The sequence below is a fragment of the Eubalaena glacialis genome, chromosome 3, assembly GCF_028564815.1.
Source record: "Eubalaena glacialis isolate mEubGla1 chromosome 3, mEubGla1.1.hap2.+ XY, whole genome shotgun sequence".
NCBI lineage: Eukaryota > Metazoa > Chordata > Mammalia > Artiodactyla > Balaenidae > Eubalaena > Eubalaena glacialis.
In genome coordinates this window covers 54423963-54449574 of record NC_083718.1, presented here as the reverse complement: position 1 = coordinate 54449574, position 25612 = coordinate 54423963, and the positions used below count along the sequence as shown (strand labels likewise).

Genomic DNA, 25612 nt, shown 5'->3' with positions numbered 1-25612 from the left:
TTAGTTTCTGCTTTATAACAAAGTGAATCAGCTATACATATACATATATCCCCATATCTCCTCTCTCTTGCGTCTCCCTCCCACCCTCCCTATCCCACCCCTCTAGGTGGTCACAAAGCACCGAGCTGATCTCCCTGTGCTATGGGGTAACAGCAGCTAGTTTTTAATGTTGTTACATTTTCCTATGGTAAAAAAAATACAAGTAGTTGATCATTTTTTTCAAAGTAAAACTCTAGATTTTGATGAGTCAAACTTAGGAGTGAGTATATCAATAGAAAAAAATCAACTTTAACTTAACACCTTAGCCTAGGGGAAAGGGAGGGACTAGTGAGGCACAGGTTTCTGTTACTGGCAAGAAGAACAAGGATTAAAAACATTGTAAGAGATTAAAAAACAAACAAACAAAAACACTGTAAAACAAAATAAAACAAAAACTGGTTGCAAGCTAGGCTGCTACACTAAGCATCTTGATTATTCCAAAGATGCCCTGAGATCCAACCCAACCCTTCTGGCTTCCACCAAAGAGGCATAGAAACAGCCAAGTCAAGTTCCAAGAATAGTCATGACATACCATCCCCTTCCAACTACAGTCATCCTCAGGGAGACTGTCGGTCTTTGGGAGTATCTTGCCCTGGGTCTAAAGGCACTATCAGAAGGTCAATGAGTTGTTATCACTGCTTCCTTCTTTATCCACTGAAACCCAAATAAACAGGAAAATAAGGAACCTTGGATTTAATAGCAATTAATTCATTTTATTTATTTATTTATTTATTTACTTTTATGGCCACACTGCGCAGCTTGCAGGATCTGAGTTCCCCGACCAGGGATTGAACCCATGCCCCCTGCAATGAAAGCGCAGAGCCCTAACCACTGAACCGCCAGGGAATTCCCAATTCATTTAATTTAATGGCAATTACTTTATGTAATTCATTGGGGACAGCAAGACTAGACTAAAACTGTTACCTCTTTCACAAATCTTGTTTTCTGGGGCTACCTGGAAAACAATAGGTGCTAAAATCAACTTTTAAAATATTGAAGAATAAAAGATGGCCCTTCTCCTGCAAAGCTGAGGTCAACTGTATATTAACAAGTTACATAACCAGTTTAAAAGTGAGTTTTTGGTCCGGGAATAAGAGCTACTCATACTGTTCTCCCTGTTCAGTCATCAGTAGCCAAGGAAAAAATTCTTACTAAAACTTCTTTACCTTAACACATTATGGCCTATTGGAGTGTCATGGCCTTCTAACAGAATGCCCATAACACAAGATCCAAGACTTCTGGTCTCTCTACTCATTATATGTGTAATACATTTTGGTATGTAATTGAAGTGCTATGTGTAAATATACTTGTGTGTGTTTTAAGTTTGCAGTTATCCTTGATGCCTTTCTCCCCTTTATTTCAAGTTTTCATTAAGTATCTAGAGATAATTATCCATATGCAAATGGTGCTACACTCTTAAAAGTAACCTACTTTCTTATAAGTGCTAAGTATTTTACTATGTGATTCAATATACAATATATACGACATATAATATGTAAATACAATATATATATCACTAATGTAGAATGGTGTGTAGCAAAACCTTTTTTGACATAAATTGTGCAAAAAGTAAAGTTCTGCCCAAGTTATGATTTTCATAGCCACAGAATACAATTTAATAAAAGTTTATGATATTTCAATGTAGATGTGCTTGAAAAGTCTTCAATAAACTAACTTTGAACTATGAAAATATCTAACAAATAAGAATTAGAAAGTATTTGGAGACTTGAATATACTCGTACCACCCGGTATATAGAGGTTCTGTCTCCCACTGTACAAACTACTCTTTTTTTTGTAAAAGGGGAGGAGAGGACAAAAGAACTGGGAATGTAAACATCATGGAAATTCATCGTAATGTCAGCCATGGAATTTAAGAGACAGGAGAAACTTTATAGATTATCTAATTCAAGCCCCATTTTTAAGGATGAAGTAACTGAAATAGAAAGAGAAATTAACAGACTCATCCAAGGTAATATATAACTAGTTAAAGGCCTTATAGGTAGAATTATCTCCTAAGAATGAATCCCAGTACATGGCAGGTAAGGATGTAAAATGGTGAGTTCCGTGGAAAACATTTTGGTGGTTCCTCAAAAAGCTTAACATTGAATTATCACATGTCCCAGCAATTCCCCTCCCAGGTATATACTCAAACGAACTGAAAATAAGGGTTCAAACAGATACTTAACACGCCAATGTTCATTGAAGCATTATTCCCAATAGTCAAAAGGTAGAAACAACCCAAGTGCCTAACAAGAAATGAATGGAGGGACTTCTCTGGTGGTCCAGTGGATAAGACTCCTCGTTCCCAATGCAGGGGACCCACGTTCAATCCCTGGTCGGGGAACTAGATCCCGGATGCATGCCTCTACTAAGAATCCGCATGCCGCAACTAAGACCCAGCAGAGCCAAAATAAATAAATATTAAAAAAAGAAAGAAAAAAAATGAATGGATTAAAAAAAAAAAAAAAGAATGGATAAACAGAAGTAGTATATACATACAATAGAATATTATTCAGCCATAAAAAGGAATGAAGTTCTGATACATGCTACAATGCGGTGAACTTTGAAAACATTATGCTAATTGAAATAAACTAGATACAAAAAGACAAATATTGTATGATTCAACTTACATGAAATATCTAGACTAGGCAAATTCATGAGACAGAATGTAGATTAGAGGTTACTAGGGGCTGTGAGGAGGGAAGAATGGAGTTATTGCTTATTGGTGATATTTTCTGCTTGGGTTGTTAGAAAAGGTTTGGAAATAGTGGTGATAGTTGCAATACATTGTGAATGTAATAAATGCCACTGAGCTGTACACTCAAAGTGGTTATAATGGCAAACTTTATGTTATATATATTTTATAGCACTACAAAAAAATTTTAAGAGTAAATCCCATAAAAGCTGATGTGCTGGAGTCAGGTAGTTCTGGCATGGAAGAGCTGGTCTACCCCAGGAAAAAACATAACAGAGATGTCTTCAATCCCACACTTGAATTTTTTAAAATTATTTTAAATAAATCTAGGGACTTCCTTGGTGGCGCAGTGGTTAAAAATCTGCCTGCCAATGTAGGGGACACGGGTTTGAGCCCTGGTCCGGGAAGATCCCACATGCCACAGAGCAACTAAGCCTGTGCACCACAACTACTGAGCCTGCACTCTAGAGCCCGCGAGCCACAACTACTGAAGCCCGTGCGCCTAGAGCCCATGCTGCGAAACAAGAGGAGCCACCACAATGAGAAGCCCATGCACCACAACGAAGAGTAGACCCCTCAACTAGAGAAAACCTGCGTGCAGCAATGAAGACCCAATGCAGCCAAAAATAAATAAATAAATTTAAATAAATTCCGGTTTTCACACAGTTGCTGTTTATATAATAAATATTTATGGTACCTAGATTCATGCCAAAAAATCCAAGACATTTTTAGTATGCTTATACTCTCCTTGAATATTGTTTCACCTAATGATTTCACAACTAAATTTAGTAACAGAGAGAGTAAAAACTTACAGTAAAATGATTAAGATTCTGGACTCTAAAAAGGAAGAACATCTATCATAAAGCCTTCTTGTAAGAACAAACATGTATCACCCACTGACTAAGTCATTAATTCTAAGGAATACCCAGATGACAACTTTTGACGTCAAGAATAGGAAGGAAAGCAAGATTGACAAAAAGAGAGTGGAAATTAGGAAACGCATTTAACAATAGTTACATCTTAAGTAGGAACAATATAATGAATCACCAATTTAAAATGTGCAAACTCAGATATACTGATCTAGAAGGGTAAGACTTACATAATCTTGTTCAATTATTTAAAGAGCTCGGATAATTCCTCCACATGAAGATGAAGTCTGCAATTCTAATCTTCCTACCTAACATCCCAATCCCATAATAAGCAATCATATTATACTGATTTTGATTTATGACACATACTCACTGGAATACTGATTATTTCATAAGTCAAGTGTCGAAGCAATTTTCGCTTTGGGAAGGCGAAGAAGTGAAATTTAAAAGCCAGGAATATTCAATATATAATGCTACATAATGTAAATATTAGGAAACAAGAGCAACAGCTATCTTAAAAGCTTTCTGTAATAGAAAGTATCTGTGAAGAATAAGCCAAGAGCTAGGGAGTACCGAGGTAAATAAGACATGATCCCTGGCCCTCAAGAACCTCACATACTAGTGGGAGAAATAAAAAAGTAATTATCATGGTTACATACAGAGATGTGGCCTGAATGTTTTGATATCATAGAGCAAGAGTGCCAACTAGTATAGCCAAAAGCAGAGAAGGCCTCTTAAAAGAGGATTCTTGGCCTGAGTCTTAAAGGAAAGCCAAAAGTTAGCCGTGGAATAAAAGTCAGCATGTTAGCATGTAAAAAAGTACAACTGTGATACATACATACATATACATACATATATGTATTTTTTTTTCATTCTTTCAAGAACTATTTCTAGACTACCTACTACTTGCCAGGCACAGACCATGTTTAGAGAACAACATGTATTTTAGTACGGCTGAAGCCTAGAGAGCATGTATGAGACTAGGCAGGCACCAGATTATGAAAGCCTTGGATGCTCTGCTAAGGAGTTTAGACCTCATCCTGAAGATGGTAAGAAATCAATGAAAGCTATTAAGGAAATGACAAGATCAGATACACTCTGATCAAGATCAATACACTCTGATTCAGGCTTTCCTATACAATCTCTCTGAGGAGCTGGCATGAAGACTTCAAAGGGAAAAGAAGGAAGAAGCTGGTATGACCCATGTTTCAAAGATACTGTATGAACATCAGCAGCTAAAGTCTACTACTTCTCTTGTTCTGTCACCAGACTCCACTCTAATGGGGTACAAAGTTTCCATACCAGTAGCAGGTAGAAGATAGAAGAGTGGTAATGTAGAGGAATTCCTCTGGTCAAAATTCATAAGGGCCATCCACAGGGAACTACTAATTTTAAACAGAATATTATATTAACAAAATAAAACTAAAGCATATTAAAACATTACCTGATAAGATGGTAAATTCTATGTTGTATGTATTTTACCACAATTAAAAATAATTTTTAAAAAAAGAGAAGAAAAAACAACTGCAATTTAGGCACCCTATTTTTTCTACTCTGGCAAACATTTTACAAAAATGTAAACACATTAGTTCATACTATACTTAATTATAATTCCCTCATTCTTCCTTCACAATTAAAGAACTCTTCAAAGTCTGCCTCCTACCACAAAGCAAAATGTTTAAGACCACAAAGAAAAAGTATGATAATTACTGTCTTACTAGGGGAGAGAGGAGAATCATATCCCAAATGGACACCATCCAGTAGCCCACTATCCTTTCCTAGAGACTTGCCATGGTGCAAACTGCCACCATAAAGAATGCACATGAATTTGGGCAGACACATTCTAACAGCACAGCTGTCTGTCCAGGCATGCTGCTGAAACAATAGTACATTCCTACTTGTCCTGTCCCCCACTCACCCTAAGCCCCCTTACAAAAGGGAGTTTAAACAAAAAACTGTCTTATTTAAGCATCTAATATGTGTGTGTGTGTGTGTGTGTGTGTGTGTGTGTGTGTGTGTGTGTGTTCAGTAAGATCAGTTAGGTAATAACAGTAGCAATGAACCCCTCTAACATCACCCTTATCGCTATGTTAGTCTCTGAAGATTCCTGAAGAGGAAAATAATTTTTTTCATGTGTATTTCTCAAAAGTCTTGACTTGAGACTGCCATTTAGGTTCAAAGAGAGGATAACAAGTCACCATCTTTCAGAAACTTGATATAGTATGGTAGAGGAGTGAGTACTGAGAGTCAGAGTAATGGAGTTTGAGTCCTAGGTAGCCATCTTACTAGCTTTGTGACCTTGGGGAAATTGTCCAACCTCTTTGAGCTACAGTCTGTTCATCTATAAAACATGAACAATGATGCTTACACTACCTACATTATAGGGTTGCTGTGAAGATCAAAGAACTAAATGTAACCTTACCTCAGCCACACGCTGCAATGCACCCTTCTCAATAATCTAAATTTAATGCAACCCATTTTGAATACGTATTCTATCTTACTAACTCATTCCTTCTAGTACATGAACTCTTACCATAATTTGATCCCATCAGGACCTCAAATCTACCGACTCAACTATTTTTTCATTGTCCCTCACCCCTTGAAGTCCCCTCTTCTCTCTTTATCCAGTTTAAGTTCCATGATCCATAAACATAATCACTCGCTCCCCTCTCACTTGGATACACTCACTTTGCAAAATCACAGGCTTGATTAAATTAAATTCTCTATTCTCCTACTCCTAAAATCAATATGGATGGAGAAAAAACACACACACACACACAACCAAGCTGACTGGTGACACTTTTAACTCATGACTTTTAACTTCAAGTAAGCCCTTAATTCTGCCTGGGAATAATACTGTATTTTCCTAGGCCATTTCACTCTCCCATTTCTCTAAATGACAATTACATGCGCTCTCCTCTCTTCTCAAACTTCTAATGCCTTCTTCCATCCCCTTTTTTGCCCTCAGCTGATAACTTTGCTCAGAAAATTAAAGGGATTAGAATTCCCAGGAATTACCACCCTATCCACCCACAGTATCAGCATCTATCTGCACCTAAATGCTCTGCCTTCCTTCTTGTTATAATAAATGAACAACTATCTGTTCTCTTTTCAATATCAGCTCCAGCAATTCTTCTGCTCTGTTCTATATTATCAATATCTCCCTCTCCTCCTTTCTACTAGATCACTTCCATGAGCATATGAAGTACATACGAAAATGCTGTAACTTCTTCTATCATAAAAACTGTACTAGCAGAAACACTGCCAGGTTGAAATAAAGAGAACAGAGACAGTATAAAATGAAAACAGGCCTTTGGATTCCCCACATTTCTATGAGGAGGAAACAGGCTGAGAAAATGACTCATCTGCAAACACAGGCTGTATTTTATGGAAAAGGAAGACCCAAGGGGACGGGACAAAGAGACTAAGAAGGGTAACATAACTTTTACAAGGTCATGCAACTAAATAAGTAGCAGACGTGGGATTTAACGCAGAAAGTCTACATTCTTAACCAATATATCTATTATGTGCCAACCAAAATACACATATCTCATTGAATCTTTTTAACTTTTTATTTTATATTGGAGCATAGTTGATTAACAATGTTGTGTTAGTTTCAGGTGTACAGCAAAGTGATTCCGTTACACATACACATGTATCTATTGTTTTTCAAATTCTTTTCCCATTTAGGTTGTTACATAATATTGAGCAGAGTTCCCTGTGATATACAGTAGGCTCTTGTCTGTTATCCATTTTAAATATAGCAGTGTGTACCTGTCAATCCCACCCTTCCCCCCTGGTAACCATAATTCATTCTCTAAGTCTGTGAGTCTGTTTCTGTTTTGTATCTTTTTTGTACTTTTCTTTTAGATGCTGCATATAAGCAATATCAGACGATGTTTCTCAAACGGTATTATTTCATTCTTTTTAATGGCTGAGTAATATTCCATGGTGTATATGTACCACATCTTCTTTATCCATTCTTCTGTCGATGGACATTTAGGTTGCTTCCATGTCTTGGCTATTGTAAACAGTGTTGCAATGAACATTGGGGTGCATGTATCCTTTCTGACCATGTTTTTATCCAGATATATGCCCAGTAGTGGGATTGCAGGATCATATGGTAGCTCTGTTTTTAGTTTGTTTGCTTTTTTTAATTAATTTTTATTGGAGTACAGCTGCTTTACAATGTTGTGTTAGCTTCTGCACAGCAAAATGCAACAGCCATACATATACATATATCCTCTCCCTTTTGGATTTCCCTCCCATTTAGGACACCACAATGCATTACGTAGAGTTCCCTGTGCTATAGAGTGTTTTCCCCTCAGTTGTCTATTTTATACATAGTATCAATAATGTATATGTGTCATCCCAATCTCCCAGTTCCTCCCAACCCACCCCTTTCCCCCTTGGTATCCATATATTTGTTCTCTATGTCTGTCTCTATTTCTGCTTTGCAAATAAGATCATCTATACCATTTTTCTAGATTCCATATACATGCATTAATATACAATATTTGTTTTTCTCTTTCTGACTTACTTCACTCTGTATGACAGTCTCTAGGTCCATCCACGTCTCTACAAATGACCCAATTTCGTTCCTTTTTATGGCTGAGTAAAATTACATTGTATATATATACCACATCTTCTTTACCCATTCCTCTGTTGATGGACATTTAGGTTGCTTCCATGTCCTGGCTATTGTAAATAGTGCTGCTATGAACACTGGGATGCATGTGTCTTTTTGAATTATGGTTTTCTCTGGGTATATGCCCAGTAGTGGGATTGCAGGGTCGTATGGTAGTTCTATCTTTAGTTTTTTAAGGAACCTCCATACTGCTCTCCACAGTGGCTGTACCAGTTTACATTCCCACCAACAGTGTAGGAGGGTTTCCTTCTCTCCACACCCTCTCCAGCATTTATTGGCTATGGATTTTTTGATGATAGCCATTCTGACTGGTGTGAGGTGCTATCTCATTGTACTTTTGATTTGCATTTCTCCAATCATTAGCGATGCTGAGAATCTTTTCATGTGCCTCTTGGCTATCTGTATGTCTTCTTTGGAGAAATGTCTATTTAGTTCTGCCCATTTTTTGACTGGGTTGTTTGTTTTGATGATATTAAGCTGCATGAGCTGTTTGTAAATTTTGGAGACTAATCCCTCATCAGTCACATCATTTGCAAATATTTTCTCCCATTCTGTGGGTTGTCTTTTCGCTTTGTTTACGGTTTCCTTTGCTCTGCAAAAGCTTTTGAATTTAATTAGGTCGCATTTTATTTTTCTTTTTATTTCCATTACTCTGGGAGATGGATAGAAAAAGATCTTGCTGCAATTTATGTCAGAGTGTTCTGCCTATGTTTTCCTCTAAGAGTTTTAGAGTGTCCAGTCTCACATTTAGGTCTTTAATCCATTTTGAGTTATTTTTGTGTCTGGTGTTAAAGAATGTTCTAATTTCATTTTTTTACATGTAGCTGTACAGTTTTCCCAGCATCATTTGTTGAAGAGACTGTCTTTCCACCATTGTATAGTCTTGCCTCCTTTGTCATAGATTAATTGGCCATGGATGTATGGGTTTATTTCTGGGCATTCTATCCTGTTCCATTGATCTATATTTCTATTTTTGTGCCAGTACCATACAGTTTTGATGACTATACCTTTGTAGTATAGTCTGAAGTCAGGGAGCCTGATTCCTCCAGCTCCATTTTTCTTTCTCAAGATTGCCTTGGCTATTGGGGGTCCTTTGTGTCTCCACACAAATTTTCAAATGTTTTGTTCTAGTTTTGTGGAAAATCCCACTGGTAATTTGATAGGGATTGCATTGAATCCGTAGATTTCCTTGGGTAGTACAGTCACTTTGACAATATTGATTCTTCCAATACAAGAACATGGCATATCTTTCCATCTGTTTGTGTTGTCTTCCATTTCTTTCATCAGCATCTTATAATTTTCGGAGTACAGGTCTCGTCTCTTTAGGTAGGTTTATTCCTAGGTATTTTATTCTTTTTGATGCGATGGTAAATGGGATTGTTTCTTTAATTTCTCTTTCTGATGTTTCATTGTCAGTGTATAGAAATGCAACAGATTAGTGTATTAATTTTGTAACCTGCAACTTTACCAAATTCATTGATGAGCTCTAGCAGTTTTCTGGTAGTGTCCTTAGGATTTTTTATGTATAGTATCATGTCATCTGCAAACAGTGACAGTTTAACTTCTTTTTCAATTTGGATTCCTTTTATTTCTTTTTCTTCTCTGACTGTCGTAGCTAGGACTTCCAAAACTATGTTGAATAAGAGTGGTGAGAGTGGACATCTCATTAAATCTTTACAACCCTATGAGTAGAAAAGTGCTAAAATTATCCCTATTTTAAAAATGCAGAAACCGAAGCTTAGCTGGATTCAGTAACTTAAAACACATTTTCCAAAAAAACTACTTTTTAAACATCTACATTATATTCAGAATTGAGATAAAACTTACAAACCAAAAAGATAAACAAGATATGTATTATATTTAACAGTCAGTTTCCAAAGTATTCTCTTACAAGAAAATTACTGCATCAAAATGTTTAAGTAAGGGACAAGAAAGATGTCTCAAAAATAAGAAAATAATAAAATGACTATATTCTTTTTTTTTAAATTTTATTTATTTTTGGCTGTATTGGGTCTTTGTTGCTGTGCACAGGCTTTCCCTAGTTGCGGCGAGTGGGGGCTACTCTTCGTTGCAGTGCGTGGGCTTCTCATTGCAATGGCTTGTCTTGTTGCAGAGCATGGGCTCTAGGCGTGCACACTTCAGTGGCTGCAGCATGCGGGCTCAATAGTTGCGGCACGTGGGCTCTAGGGCACGCAGGCTTCAGTAGTTGTAGCCTGCAGGCTGTAGAGCACAGGCTCAGTAGTTGTGGTGCACAGGCTTAGTTGCTCCACAGCATGTGGGATCTTCCCCAGACCAGAGGTCGAACCCGTGTCCCCTGCATTGGCAGGCAGATTCTTAACCACTGAGCCACCAGGGAAGTCCCAAGAATGACTATATTCTTAAATCATTAAAACTACTGACTTGAGTCTAATAATACACACTAATGCTAAATATAACCACTCTTCCACTAAATTTATTTACTGTATAACGAACAACCCTGTTTTTCGTTTGAGAAATTTTTTGACTGCATATTTGTTTTGTGTTATTTTTACTGGAAACTATCTACAGGGCAGTATTTTACTGTATCTATTAATAACTGCAACTTATTTTTGTAGTGTGCTTTCCAGTTAAAATCTTTCAAGTAAATGGGGTAGGCACAGGTGTTCCTCCTACAGTAAGTTTTCAAAACTCAAATTGGATATGACTGATCAAGGAACACAATTTCTACTGCATAGAATGCTACTGGTTAAAATTCACAATCAAGGAAAACACTGTGTGTGCATCACCTTCAAGACAGATGCTGGGTGATTAAGGAGTGAGGTGTCATTTCCTTTGCCACTGATAGTTGTGACTTTTCCTGCCAATTATTATTTTTATAACCAATTGTCAGTATAGCTGGCTATGTCTGCCTGTGATTAGTATCAAACATTGTTCAAGAAAGCAATTTCTTTCACAACTCTTCCACAAAGAGCACATTCCAGTTATAAGCAGCTTTCATTTTTTCCTTTACTTTGGCTAGAATCACTAGATATACCAATTTACATACCAACAGGGTGCTTTAGAGTTCAATATTTATGGGTGTTTTAACAGCCTCATTACCTCAAAGTTTTGGAAACTGTAACTATTTTGTTAGGAGTTAACAAAGTTTGTTTCTATATATCTGTAAATATTTGGCTTGCTAAATAATAATGTCAATAAAAATTTAAGGATAACATTATTTAAAATTTTAAAATTAATTAAAGATACTTTCTCCGTTTAATTTTTTAAACTATTAAGCATGTTAAAATGCTACTAACATCCTTAGCTATTTGTTAAATCAAGTGCCCCAATGATTCTTATAAGCAAAACCATTCAATCTACTTGCAGTTACTTATACCTCAAAAAAATAATGAATGTCCTAAAATATTCCATAAATCAGACAACCTATAAAGCCAAACTGGTTCTTCTTATTAAAATTAGTAAGGCCTTTAAGCTTTTAACAGAAAAATTTCCACTTATACTTTGCATACTTAACTCTTCTAAATAAAGTTAACTATGCAAAATCTAATTCAAATCAAAATAAATAAGAAAGCAATAAACACAACCAGAAAGCTGGCAATTAAGATTAAAAGGTTTAGATACTGTATTCCTAGAAATTCCAAGTTGACTTTCACTTGGAGGAAGATAATCAAGGCTGTCATCTTCTCAATATAAAGAGAGCATCTTTATATGTATGCACACTCAAGATAATCATAAAGCAGCAATTAAACAACAAAAACGGATAACTCCTGTCTTTATTAGTGTACAACTGAAACAGTCAAAAAATCGTAATACAAAACAAACGTAAGGCAAAATGTTATAGAAGAGCACTGAATCGGAAATCAGAAGACCTAAGTTATAATCTTTTCTCCATCAGAGATATGAAAATTTACTGTATTTCCATTTCCCCATCTGCAAAATTAAGGGGCAGGGGAAGAGATCATCCTAAGGTTATTTGCAGCTCAAATCTTATGATTCCATGAACCAAACTGAGGTTATATCTTATTTTCTTATCTTAAATAGAAATAAAAATAAATTATTACATAATTGGGGTTAAAGGTAGCCTTATACTATCTAAAAGATTGTTGTAGATAAAGACTATGGCAAAAATAAAAATCCAAGAAAAGGTATGAAAATATATTAACAAAAATACATACTGGACTTCCCTGGTGGCGCAGTGGTTAGGAATCTGCCTGCCAATGCAGGGGACATGGGTTCAAGCCCTGGTCCGGGAAGATCCCACATGCCGCAGAGCAGCTAAGCCTGTGCACCACAACTGCTGAGCCTGCGCTCTAGAGCCTGCGAGCCACAGCTGCTGAGCCCTTGTGCCACAACTACTGAAGCCCACACACCTAGAGCCCATGCTCTGCAACGGGAGAAGCCACCACAATGAGAAGCATGCCCACCACAAGGAAGAGTGGCCCCCGCTCACCGCAACTGGAGAGGGCCTGCGTGCAGCAACGAAGACCCAACACAGCCAAAAATAAATAAATAAAATTTATTAAAAAAAAAAAAATACATACTACCTCTCTGGATAAAGTTCCTTCCGTAAACATTTGAAAAAATTTGAAGTTATCTTCTACACCATCAATGTGAAACTTTTAATAGCTACTTTATAAGTCATAGGAACATTATACAAGCAGATGAAATTAATAGAAATTAAGAATAGAGAAAATTATCAATGCCCTTGTAGGCTATAACTACATAATGTGTAATATAATATTTTTGGAATTCACTTTCAGAGTTCTTTCTTGAGTGGGTGTATGACTATGCTAGTTATTTCAATGTAGTCCCTAAACTTGACTGGATCCAGCAATTCCTTATTTAAAAGATTTCATAAACTCTCAATATACTAGGCTTTCCCTTTAACTTTCATTTTCTATTCCTCTTCTCCTTCCAACACTAACTATATTTAAGTACGCTTCACAGTGTCTGTTTCGCTTTTCTATTTCCTACATCTTTACCATGTCTGATCTTTATGTCTCCCTTATCCATGATTTCATCTTTGATTCAAAATGCCTTTATTCACCCATTTAGATATTAAGAGTCCTGAGATTTATCTCCTTTGATGCAATTCCTTTCCACAATATCAAACATAGGAAGTTTGCTAGCAAATTCAGATATATTACTCAGTGACTCGAAAGTTTAAATTTTACATGTTGACATTTTTATATTCCATTTATTTTCACCACTAGCAACCTACTTGCTTGAAGTCTAAGAATTTTGACTTTTAAATACTTTTTAGCATATCGATACACGCTGGAGAAACCAAAGCATTTCAAATTTGAAAAGTCACCTAGTCAAACTGGAGAGGAAAACATAGCACCCAATATTTGTCAAAAATCTGCAACATAGCCTTTTTTGGAAGGCCTAAGAAAAAAATTTACTACATACTGTAATATAACTATAAAAGGTATTGGAAGTTCTTTTGGGAATCTTACCATATTTCTTTAAGATGCAAGTAATGCTTGGGGGATCTATACAAATTTAAATCATTACAGAGTTTAACCATAATTTCTAAAGTTACCATTTAAAAATGAATATTCATTATGAATTCACTGTCATTTCTTACCCCATTATTCAATAGTAAAAGTCAAATCCTAGAGAGAAGTGACACCAAACTAAATTTGATAAAGCTCTTTGTATCCAGTACACTGCTGCATATTCTACGGCTATTTTAGACTCATAACTATTTTCTCTGCTTTCACCTCTGCCCCCAAGAGTTTATTTTCCTCAAAGTGGACAGACTGAACCTTTTAAAATATAACCCCCCTACACCAATAGATCCCCATCCTGCACACAACTTTTACCTTCTTTCTCCCTCTATGTATTATCTCCTAGCATTCTCCGCCTGAGCCAGTCCTCTCTATCCAGTCCAGCCTCCTCCACCATTCTGGAAGGATAAAAACCTCTGCTTTACAAATATTCTCCAGAATTTTGCCTTTGATGGTTCTCTTCCTGGAATATTTTTCTCCTGAAAGTCTTAAGTCTCACTCCTTCAGATCATTCAATTCTCTATTGAAATGTCACCCTACCAGAGGCTTTCTCTGACCACCCAATCCAAAACAGCATTTCCCCTATCATTCTAATTTACCCAGCTTTATATTACTCTCAGAACTCATCACCACATGATATAGTAAATTTAAAAATAGAGCCTGTCTCTACCCACTACAATATAATCTCCATGAAGGCAGGTGGTTTCATTTGTTCAATGCTATATTCCCAGTACCAAGAAAGTGCAACTATTAAATGTAGTTGGCCCACCATATCCGTGGGTTCCACACTGGCAGATTCAACCAACCACAGATGGAAAATAATCAGGGGAAGAAAAAAAAAACCCAGACAGTTCCAAAAAAGCAAAACTTGAATTTGCAGCACACCAGCATCTATCTACATAGCATTTATACTGTATTTACAGGATCTAGGTATTTTCACCATGAGACACTTCGCCATAAAAAGTTTTGCCAAACGACTAATTGGCCATAAGACCATTTTGCATAAAAGATAAAATAACTGATCAACAGTTTAGGTTTCATTACACTAGAAAATGATAATCAGTTTTTGCAAATCTTTTGGGGGGCACAGTCATCCTTCCCACCCAACAAAACCAAAAGTTTACCAAGCTATAGCAAATACAAAAGAGGCAGTTAATAATTCACAAGCCTTCAAGAGCATTAATTATTGATTCTTTAGCTAATTTAGATTCAACACCTTGTTCTCTAATGCCATCTTTACCAATTTTGTGCAGCGAGCAGGGGCTGCTCTTCCTTGCGGTGTGCGGGCTACTCTTCCTTGCAGTGCACGGGCTTCTCTTTGCAGTGGCCTCTCTTGTTGTGGAGCAAGGGCTCTAGGCACGCAGGCTTCAGCAGTTGTGGCACGCAAGCTCAGTAGTTGTGGCGCATGGGCTTAGTTGCTCTGCAGCATGTGGGATCTTCCCGGACCAGGGATCGAACCCATGTCTCCTGCATTGGCAGGCAGATTCTTAACCACTGCGCCACCAGGGAAGTCCACGTGATTCTTGATGAGTATAAGTTTCTTGAAAATGGTGAAAATTTTTTGCTATTCAATAGTGAAGAACGTGATGTAGACAGAATTTTGGTATTTAGCACTGAATCTGGCTTAGGTGATATGATGAAATATAAGGGCTGGGCATGTGATGGAACAAATGTAGTCCAGATGTGTACTACCAGTTATATATGTTACATATATTGATAAGAAATAGCAGCATCCCTTTTCCATTTTACTTCTAGGGAGAGCTGAAGACACTTAACAGCAAATTTTTTTATACTGTAAAGAACTGACATCCAGCATTAGATCCTGAATCCTCAACGTTCGACTTTGAGAAAGAAGTATCGCTTTATTCCCAATACAGCCGAATACAACTATAACCATGAATCTCCAAACACTTTAAATATATTCAAGTATTTTTTGTATTTTCATTTTTCATAATAAGATCTTTTTAAATTTTTGTTTTCAATTTTTCATGTTTCATTAGGTCCTTTTTAATGTCTCTCTTTTACTTTTGTTATTTTATCTTTTAAGGCAAAATTGTCTTATGGTCAAGTAGTTGTGCAGTGAAACTGCTTCCAGCATAATTTTTTGCAGCAAAGATTCTTAGGGCGAAAATACTGTACACAGTATTTACAACTATTTACATAGCATCTACATTGTATTAGGCATTATAAGTAATCACAAGATGATTAAAAGTATACAGAGGACATGCGTAGGTTATATGCAAATATTACACCATTTTATATGAGACTTGAACATCCTCAGATTTTGGCATCTGCAGAGGGCCCTAGAATCAATATGCTGCAGATACTGAGGGACAACTGTAAATGAAAAATTTAAACATCTGACTCTAAAATCCATGCTATCAACTTTAATTATTCACACATACCAAAGAAGTCCTTTAAATAATAAATGTTCAAAGTGTATTTAAACTGGAAATATTGCCTCTGGAGAAGAGAACCAGATGGCTAAAGGGAGAGATATACGCGACAATTAAATATATACCTCTTAAATCTTGAACTATTTGATGTGTTAACACTATATTAGTGTGTTAACTTTTCATTTATTATATTAATGTGTTAACTTCAATCTTGAATTATATTAATGTGTTAACGTTCTATTAATTTTAATAACATTTTAAAATTTGATAGTAATATTGATGCTGGAATTACATAAACTTCCCAGTTCAATTCTGCATTTTCAAGATGTGGAACACTAGTGGTAAAAATATGACATTATTCATGTCCTGGGATAGTTTAATAAGGTTTTTCAGGAATTTCTCAACGCACAAGAACTTTTACGTTCCCTTCCTAAATGTTCCCTTACTGTTGAATCATATTAACTAGTTCTCTTACTCCTGTATCACTAGCAAGTTGTTAGCTACATTCACTAGTTCACTCAGGTAGGGTAAAACAGCCATCAAACAGCCAAGTGTGGTAATACCTTTACTAACTAATTATGAGGTTGTTTGCCAAGGACATTGTTATCAGAAATTTTGTCACCAAAGACAGCAATTACAACGACTAGTCTAAGATATTCTCCAGTATAGCCAGAATTTAAAGTCCTAGCCCTGGTAATGGGGTTGGTGAGAAGGTTGGGAAGGGAAAAGTGGAAGCAGCTGTTCAGTCACTTCCTGTTATCTACTCTAACCACAGCTAATCCCCAAATTAGACAGGAAGTTACTCCCAGTTCTCTTGAAAACATTGCTCTTCTCAACTGACACGAAGGCCATGTGAAGAAGGTCATCTTCAGAAGAGAAAACCCAGCATGACAATAGTAATGAAATCTTTCACAGATCAACACTAGACCTAAGGACCTTCCCAGGACTTTATACTTGTATTATATCACGAAGGATCAGAATTACAAAACCATAACTTGAAAGAATAAACACTGATTTCTGCCAGCTATAACATAAGAGACCACTGCACTTAATTTTCAAATTCAGATAATGCTGAATACTTTTCCAACTCTTGTATATTAAAATATTAGGTGTTACATGATATGACAATCTTCCTGTATGAAATCATTTTAACTATATACACATATTCCCACATCATTTAAGTAATCTCTACTTAATAAAATTTTTTTTAAAACCCAAGAGCTTTCCCAAAACTACTAAGAAACAGTTTATATAGTGTTATATGAAAGATGGAACAATTAATTACTCCCTCAATTGAAGTCAGAGAAAAAAATGACAATCAGGTGGAACCTGTCATATAAAAATTAAGTTTGGACCTAAGCAAAAACACTATCAATGGTCTTTCTTTTGTTTACTTTAAAAAAAAACACACATTGCAAACAAACAAAAAAGTATTAAAAGCAAGAGAGTCTAACAGTGACACTGTGACATTTTGCCTTTCCTCTAGTCAAAATACAACAAAACATGAACCAGTCACATTTCATTTATTGATTAATCATTGTACATAGCAGGGAACTTAACCATACTCAGCAGTTACAGAACTAGTTATGAAAAATGGTTCATAGGAATACTCTGGCTCTCATTCTACCATAGGTATACACAGCTGGTATCTAGGTCATGCTAGTCAACCTAACCAGATGCATAACTAAAAGGCCTGATTATCCCAACACTCTCTAGCTCTTTCCTCATTTTGCTAGGGAAATAGAGATTAAAAAAAAAAAAAACACACACACAATATGAGGAAGTCAAACACAGTCCTTCTACCCAACACTGTTATCACCATAATATCCTATAAAATCATCACCCAAGCTCAAATTAAAACAAACTCTCAGTAATTCCTATACTACCTTTATTTTCAATGGACAAATATATATACTTGCTCTTATCCCAGACTGTCTGAAAAATGGAAACATTTTTCAAAGCATGCTATCACGATGGCACATGATTTCACCCACCTGTTGTACTTACAAATAGCAGAAATCACATGAATTGATGAGTTAAATCTGACAAAGTCACTAAGAATCTATGTTCAAGGCATACAGGAATGAAATCCATGATATGCAGAAAACTCATATAATCATATCATAGACAAAATCAAAAAAGGGCTTAGGAAAAACAAATAAAGAATAAATTTTTGGCTAACTGAAGTATTTTCTGAAACATTAAGTGTGATAACCTTTTCCTCGTAAGCACAAGAGCCTAAATTGCTTTCTTGAATCTGGGAGATGCTGGTCAAAGGGTACAAAGTTTCAGTTATGCAAGGTGAATAAATTCTGGAGGTCTAATGTACAGCATGGTGACTGGAGTTAAAAATAATGTATTTGGGGTTTTGTACGTGCTGGTGGTGGCCGCGTCGCTTTGTGGTAGAAGCATAGAGTTGGTGGGGTGGGATGAACCGCGCTCCCGGTGGAAGCAGAGGAGCCGAGCGGGAACCATGGCCAGTATAGTGGTAGCAGTTGGACTGACCATTGCTGCTGCAGGATTTGCAGGCCGTTACGCTTTGCAAGGATGAAGCATATGGAGCCTCCAGTAAAACAAGTTTTTCAAAGTCTACCGAAATCTGCCTTCAGTGGTGGCTATTACAGAGGTGGGTTTGAGCCCAAAATGACAAAACAGGAAGCAGCATTAATACTAGATGTAAGCCTTACTGCCAATAAGGGGAAAAAATACTAGATGTGAGCCTTACTGCTCATCAACGAATTATGCTTTTAAATCACCCAGACAAGGGAGGATCTCCTTACATAGCAGCCAAAATCAAAGAAGCTAAAGATTTACCAGAAGGTCAAGCTAAAAAATGAAGTAAATGTATGATGAATTTTAAGTTCTTACTCATTTATGTATATGAGTGCCAGCTTTTTATAATAAAATGCCTCAAAGCTAAAATAATAATAATAATAATAATGTATTTGTATACTTGAAATTTGCTGAGACAGTAGGTCTTAAGTGTTCTCACCATTAAAAAAAAGAAAATGATAACTTTGTGAGCTGATGGATATGTTAATTCGCTTGACTGTGGTGTTCATTTCATAACGTATACACATCAAAACATCATGCCTGTTGTATCATCAACATATATCAAAACAGAAAAAACATACAACTTGATGCCTTAATTAAATATGCACAATTACCATTTGTCAATTATACCTTAATAAAGCTGAAAAAAATGCTGTAAATTCTTCCACAGATGAATATTGTCAAATTAATAACCCAAACCAGTCCTAAAAAGTACTTTTTTTTTATGTAAGCAAGCAGAAAAGTAATAATTTTATTAAGCAAGAGATAATTTTTAAACTATAGTAGCAACTGTATTTTCTTCCTAAGAATTTTCTTCCTAAGTACTGGAGTCTCCCCTAGTGGACTGGTGAGGAACAGTTTTTTTGGTTATTAAATTGAACTTTTAAGTATTTGAGCATGACAAATTCACTAAAAATCTTACCTGAAAAGCAGATTTTTTCCCATGGCCAAAGCAATGTTAACATTTTTTTTTTTAATTTCATAATTTTGAAGTCAGTAGGGGCCCTGCAAGACAGAACCAAATCTGTTTCTTGAAAAAATACTGCTTCCAATGTTACGAATATAATCTCTTCCAAGAATTGTTATATAAACTGAGCATGAATTTAGAAATGTAAAATCAATCTTCTTTAACAGTTTCCTAATAATATAATTTAAAGCAAAGGAAGTTTACTAGGAAAATTACTTGGAAGAAGGAGATTGCCAAGCCCGTGTGGCCAGGCAGGGGTGTCCGAAGCCTCAGGCTTTGTGTCTGGAGGTATTGCAGTGATTCCATGGGAGTAACCCAGGATATGGCCAAAGTGTTCCTGGGGCATTTCAACATATGACAAATGTAACTCAAAATACCATAAAAAGGAGGGCAGCCAAGATGGATCAGTGAACTAGAAGACAGAGTGGAAATCACCGCCGCAAAAAAAAGAATGAAAAGAAATGAGGACAGTTTAAGAGACCTCTGCGACAACATCAAGTGCACTAATATTCTCATTATAGGGGTCCCAGAAGGAGGAGAGAGAGAGAAAGGGCCTGAGAAAATATGTGAAGAGATAATAGCTGAAAATATCCCTAACCTGGGAAAGGAAACAGTCACAACTCCAGGAAGCACAGAGAGTCCCATACAGGATTAACCCACAGAGGAACACACCAAGACACACTACAATCAAAATGACAAAAATTAAAAGATAAAGGGAGAATAATAAAAGAAAATTACTCAAATTACCTCACTGATCTAAATGTGAACAATCGAATTATGAATATTAAGCAGAATACTTTTAAAGAGCTAATGGTTACAAAAAATGAATTTGAGAAACTACTGACAAAGGCTTGAAAATAATGTTTTTACATACCACATAATTTCTGATAATATGTAGAATAAGAAGAATGACTTAAAAACAAAATTTTAAGACTCTATATACATAAAACTGAACAATGACTATTTCATATTTTTGCAAGTAATCGAGCAAAATCTAATGAAGAATACAAGTATACAAAGCCTTTTCAATTATACTTAACACATTGAAAATAATGCTACCATGCTTTCTCCATCCACATGGTCTTTATACATTGTTCCCACTATCTGAAACACTCTTCCCCACTCCTATCTACTAATATATTTAATAACTGCCCATCCTTCAAATCTAAACTAAATCAGCACTAACCTCCCTGACTAGGTAAAATTTCACTATTATTGCTTCTCGTAGCACTATGTAGCTCACCTTTTATTGACTTATTTAAATAATGGCTGCTCATTTTATTAGGTTACTTAGAGAGTTCTATTATTAGTTCTATTATTAGGTTGCTGTGAAAATTAAGCAATACATGTGTAAACCACCTAGAACAATGCCAGCCACATGTAAATACTATTAGTATTGGCCGCATTAAACCTGTAAGAGGTAAACTTTGCTTCTGTCATCTAAGATTATTCTCTAGAGTTTTAGTTTGTTGTTAAAAACTACTTCATTACTAGCATTAACACAGTACTAGAGTTGTTCTCATCTATTCCTTGTCAAAGTGTTTGATACTCCTCTCCTCAAGAGGCAGAGCTTAATTCCCTACCCTTTGAGTTGAATTAGGGACTCGCTTCTAACAAATAGAGTAAGATGGATGTAAAGTTGTGTGACTTGGGGACTAGGCCATAAAAGGAATTATGACATTCTGTTCTAAGATTACTTGCTCTGGGGAAAGCCAGCTGCCATACTATGAGGACATTCAGACAGCCATGCAGAGGGGCCCATGGGGCAAGGAACTGAAGCCTCCCACCAGCAGCCACATGCATAAGCCATCTTGGAAACAGATCCTCCAGCCCCAGAAAAGCCTTCAGATGATTGCAGCTCCAGCTGGCAGCTTGACTGAAACTTCACAAGACACCCTGAGCCAGAACCACCACGCTAAGAAACTTCTGGATATCTGACACTGAGAATCATGAGATCATAAATATTGGTAGTTTTAAACTGCTAAACTCTGGAATAACTAGTTACTCAGCAATATATATAAAGTACTGTATATGTTTAAAGAAAAAGAGGATGATGATAGTAAATGAAGAAACAAAAGACACCGTCAAAAAAGACCAACAACTGAACAACAAAAAAAATAAACCTGATTTATTTTTGGGCAAAAGACTTGAATAGACATTTCTCCAAAGAAGATATTTAAATGGCCAATAAGCACATGCAAAGATGCTCAACATCACTAATCACTAGGTAAGTGCAAACTGAAACCACAATGATATACCACCTCACACCCATTAGGATAGTTACCACCAAAAAAAAAAAAAACAATAATAATAATAAATGTTGATGACTATGTGGTAATATTGGAACCCCTGTGTACTACTGGGGGAAACATAAAGTGGTGCAGCCGCTATGGAAAACAGTATGGCACTTCCTCAAAAAATTAAATATAGATTTACCATATAATCCAACAATTCCACTTCTGGATATATACCCCAAAGAAATTAAAGCAGGGTCTCAAAGACATATTTGTACACCGATGTTCATAGCAGTATTACTCACAGTAGTCAAAAGGTGGAGGCAACCCAAGTGGTCCATCAACAGATGAATAGATAAACAAAATGTGGAACATGCATACAATGAAATATCATCTGACACATGCTACAACATGGATAAACCTTAAGGACATTATGTTAAATGAAATAAGCTAATCACAAAAGGACAAATACTGTATGATTCCACTTATATGAGGTACTTAGAGTAGCCAAAGTCATAGAGAAAATGTAGAATGGTGGTTGCCAGGGACTGGAGGAAGGGTAAATGAGGAGTTATTGTTTAATAGGTACAGAGTTTCAGTTTTGCAGTATGAAAAGAACTCTGAAGATGGATATGGTGATGGTTACACAATGCAAATGTACTTAATGCCACTGAACTGTACACTTAAACTGTTAAAATGGTAAATTTTATATTATGTGTATTTTACCACAGTTTTTAAAAAGACAATTTAAAGAGGATCATATAGAACTTGCAGAAATGGAAAATATAATCACTGAAATTAGAAGTTCGATGGATTAAATAGCTGATTAGATCAGGTAAAGAGCACTCTGAAGAAATACACAAAATGTAGCACAGTGATACAACAACTGAAAATACGGAACAGAGGTTAAGCAACATGAGAATAGAACAAAAGGTCCAACATATGTCTAAACAATGTTCAAAAAGAAAAAAGTAGAGAGGGAATTCCCTGGCCGTCCGATGGTTGGGACTCGGCGCTTTGACTGCCAAGGGCTCCAGGGTTCAATCCCTGGTTGGGGCACTAAGATCCTGCAACCTACGCAGCATGGCCAAAAAAAAAAAAAGCACAAAGAATTACCAGCAGGATAAATAATAAGAAATCTAGGGGGCTTCCCTGGTGGCGCAGTGGTTGAGAATCTGCCTGCCAATGCAGGGGACACGGGTTCGAGCCCTGGTCTGGGAGGATCCCACATGCCGCGGAGCAACTAGGCCCGTGAGCCACAATTACTGAGCCTGCGCGTCTGGAGCCTGTGCTCCCCAACAAGAGAGGCCGCGATAATGAGAGGCCCGCGCACCGCGATGAAGAGTGGCCCCCACTTGCCGCAACTACAGAAAGCCCTCGCACAGAAGCCAAGACCCAACACAGCCATAAATAAATAAAATAAATAAATAAAGATACACGAAATTGCTAAAATTAAAAAAAAAAAAAAAAAAAAAAAGAAATCTATACCTAGTAGTTACTTTGTAGTGAAAATGCTAAATACCAAAGACAAAAAGATTTACAAAACCACCAAAAAGAAATGATAGACTGACTCCAGGAAGGATAATTATAATGACAGCTAACTTCTCAATAGCAATAATGGAACCCAGGGGATAATAAAATAATATACTGAGAAAAGTGAACACTAAAGCAGATATACTTCAAGGCTGTGGGATTTAGCCTAGTAAATGCACCTGCTTGGTTCAGTAGAAACGCACTTTTTTTCTTTTTAATATTCTACAGGTGATTTTGATACATACTCCTGGTTAAGCAGAGGAGGCAAAGGAGGAAAAGGTAGAAAGGGAGGGAGGGAACATAATAAACAAAACAAAATATTAACAACTGGGAAAACAGGGCAAAGAGTAAAAGAGTTCTTAATTTTTTCTTGCACCTATTCTATAATGTTAACTTTCAAAATAAAGTTATAAAAAGAACAAAAACACATACATACATCAGAATTATACAATTCTGTTTTAAGATGCCACTATTTCTAAACACTGATTCTAAAAATTCTAATAGGAAATCATGCCTATAAATTAGTCCAAATTGTCCCACTATTACCTGGGAGTATTCATCATGAGAATAGAGGTTGGATGTACTTAATCAGTTACTGAAACTTGGTAACACACAGGTGTCAACTAATTCATGACAACCTCACCATAAAGGTACAGAAAAACATTCATCAAGTTTCTATGCCTCCCCTAGCCCCTTCTTGACTTTGTACTTAATGATATTCTTAGTTCTTAAACTATGAAAAGTTCCCCTGGGTGATTTTGGAGATAAATTTAAAATTCCATTTTCTAAAACTTAATGATTCTTCTCTCCTCACTAACCTTCATACCCAACCTCACATCAAACCAATAAGGAGAAGAGAAACACAAGCTTCACGTTCTCTCCTTTTTCCCCTTTAAATTTCTCCAATCTCTCTATATCTTGAAGAGCAGAAAAAGTATACTAACAGTTTTTAAGACAATTATGTGCAAGACAGTGGGAGAAGCTTTGTATACATTATCTTGTTTAATAATCAAGCCAGCCATACAGCAGGTATTATCCTCATTTTATAATGAGGAAATAAGTTCAAACAATTCACATAGTTAATAAACCACAATTCTAACCCAAATCTGTCTAGCTTCAAAACCCCTGTACTTTCTACATCTTAGTGCTTTGAGTCACATTTGTTGTCTCACTTTAAGTTCTCCTTTTAGAATAACATTTTTATAAAGTACAGAACCTTAGCAGATAGCCTGACACCAAGATCCAGCTTCACAAAAATGGAACGTTGAACAGAAGTTTCTCAGTCACAGATTAAGAGCTTTCTTCCCTCTCCTATAGACCCCAAAATTACTTTTAGTTTCATTTATTCTATCTACTACCCTAGACATAACTTAAACCAAAAAAATGACATCTACCTATTGGATACTTCCATGTAGAGGCTTTTTCCATGAGCATGGTAGATTACAGTTATAATTTTATCTGATCCACTGTTGTGTTGGGGGGCTTCCCCAAGGTCACTCCCAGGTTCAATGATTCACTACGACGACTTAGCACACAGTTGTACTTATAGTAATGATTTATTGAAGCTAAAGGATACAAAGCAAAATCAGCAAAGGGAAAAGTCAGATGGGGTAAAGTCTGCAGGAAATCAGGTACAAGCTTCCAAGAGACTTCTCCCAGGGGAGTCACAAAAGACACAACTCCTCCAGCAATGAGTTTCAGCAACATGTGTAAAATGCTGTCTACAGGGTAAGCTCCTTAGAGGTTCAGTACCCAAGGTTTTTCTTAGGGGCTGGTCACGTAGGCACCCTCTACCTACCACGTAGCAAAATTCCAGACTCCCAGAAGGAAAGTAGGTGTTGAGCATAAACCACATTGTTTGTACTAACAGTTTAGACACAGTGAGCCACTCTTCACAGTTCTGGGAATGGTGGAAACCCTCCCAAAATCCAAGTTCCTAGACACCAGCCAAGGGCCAACCTTGTAAGCAGGGGGTTCTAAGGATTATCGGTCTCAAGCCTGCTATGTTCAGTCTTTTCTGCACCGCTGAGATGTTCTCTTTGGAAACAACGTACTGCTGCTGTTTTGTTTTTGGTGATCCCTGTTTTCTATCCAAAATGTGTCTCCAGGGACTTCACTGGTGGCGCAGTGGTTAAGAATCTGCCTGCCAATGCAGGGGACACGGGTTCAAGCCCTGGTCCAGGAAG

General features: G+C 36.5%; 1 protein-coding gene and 1 pseudogene across 2 annotated transcripts in view; one reads left to right on the top strand and one right to left on the bottom strand.

Moving 5' to 3' along the window:
- Nucleotides 1–25612, bottom strand: part of ABL2 (ABL proto-oncogene 2, non-receptor tyrosine kinase) — a 113420-nt gene that overhangs the window by 64469 nt on the left and 23339 nt on the right. The gene's annotated exons all lie outside the window — the stretch shown is intronic.
- On the top strand, nt 1894–18976 carry LOC133088600 (mitochondrial import inner membrane translocase subunit TIM14-like; annotated as a pseudogene).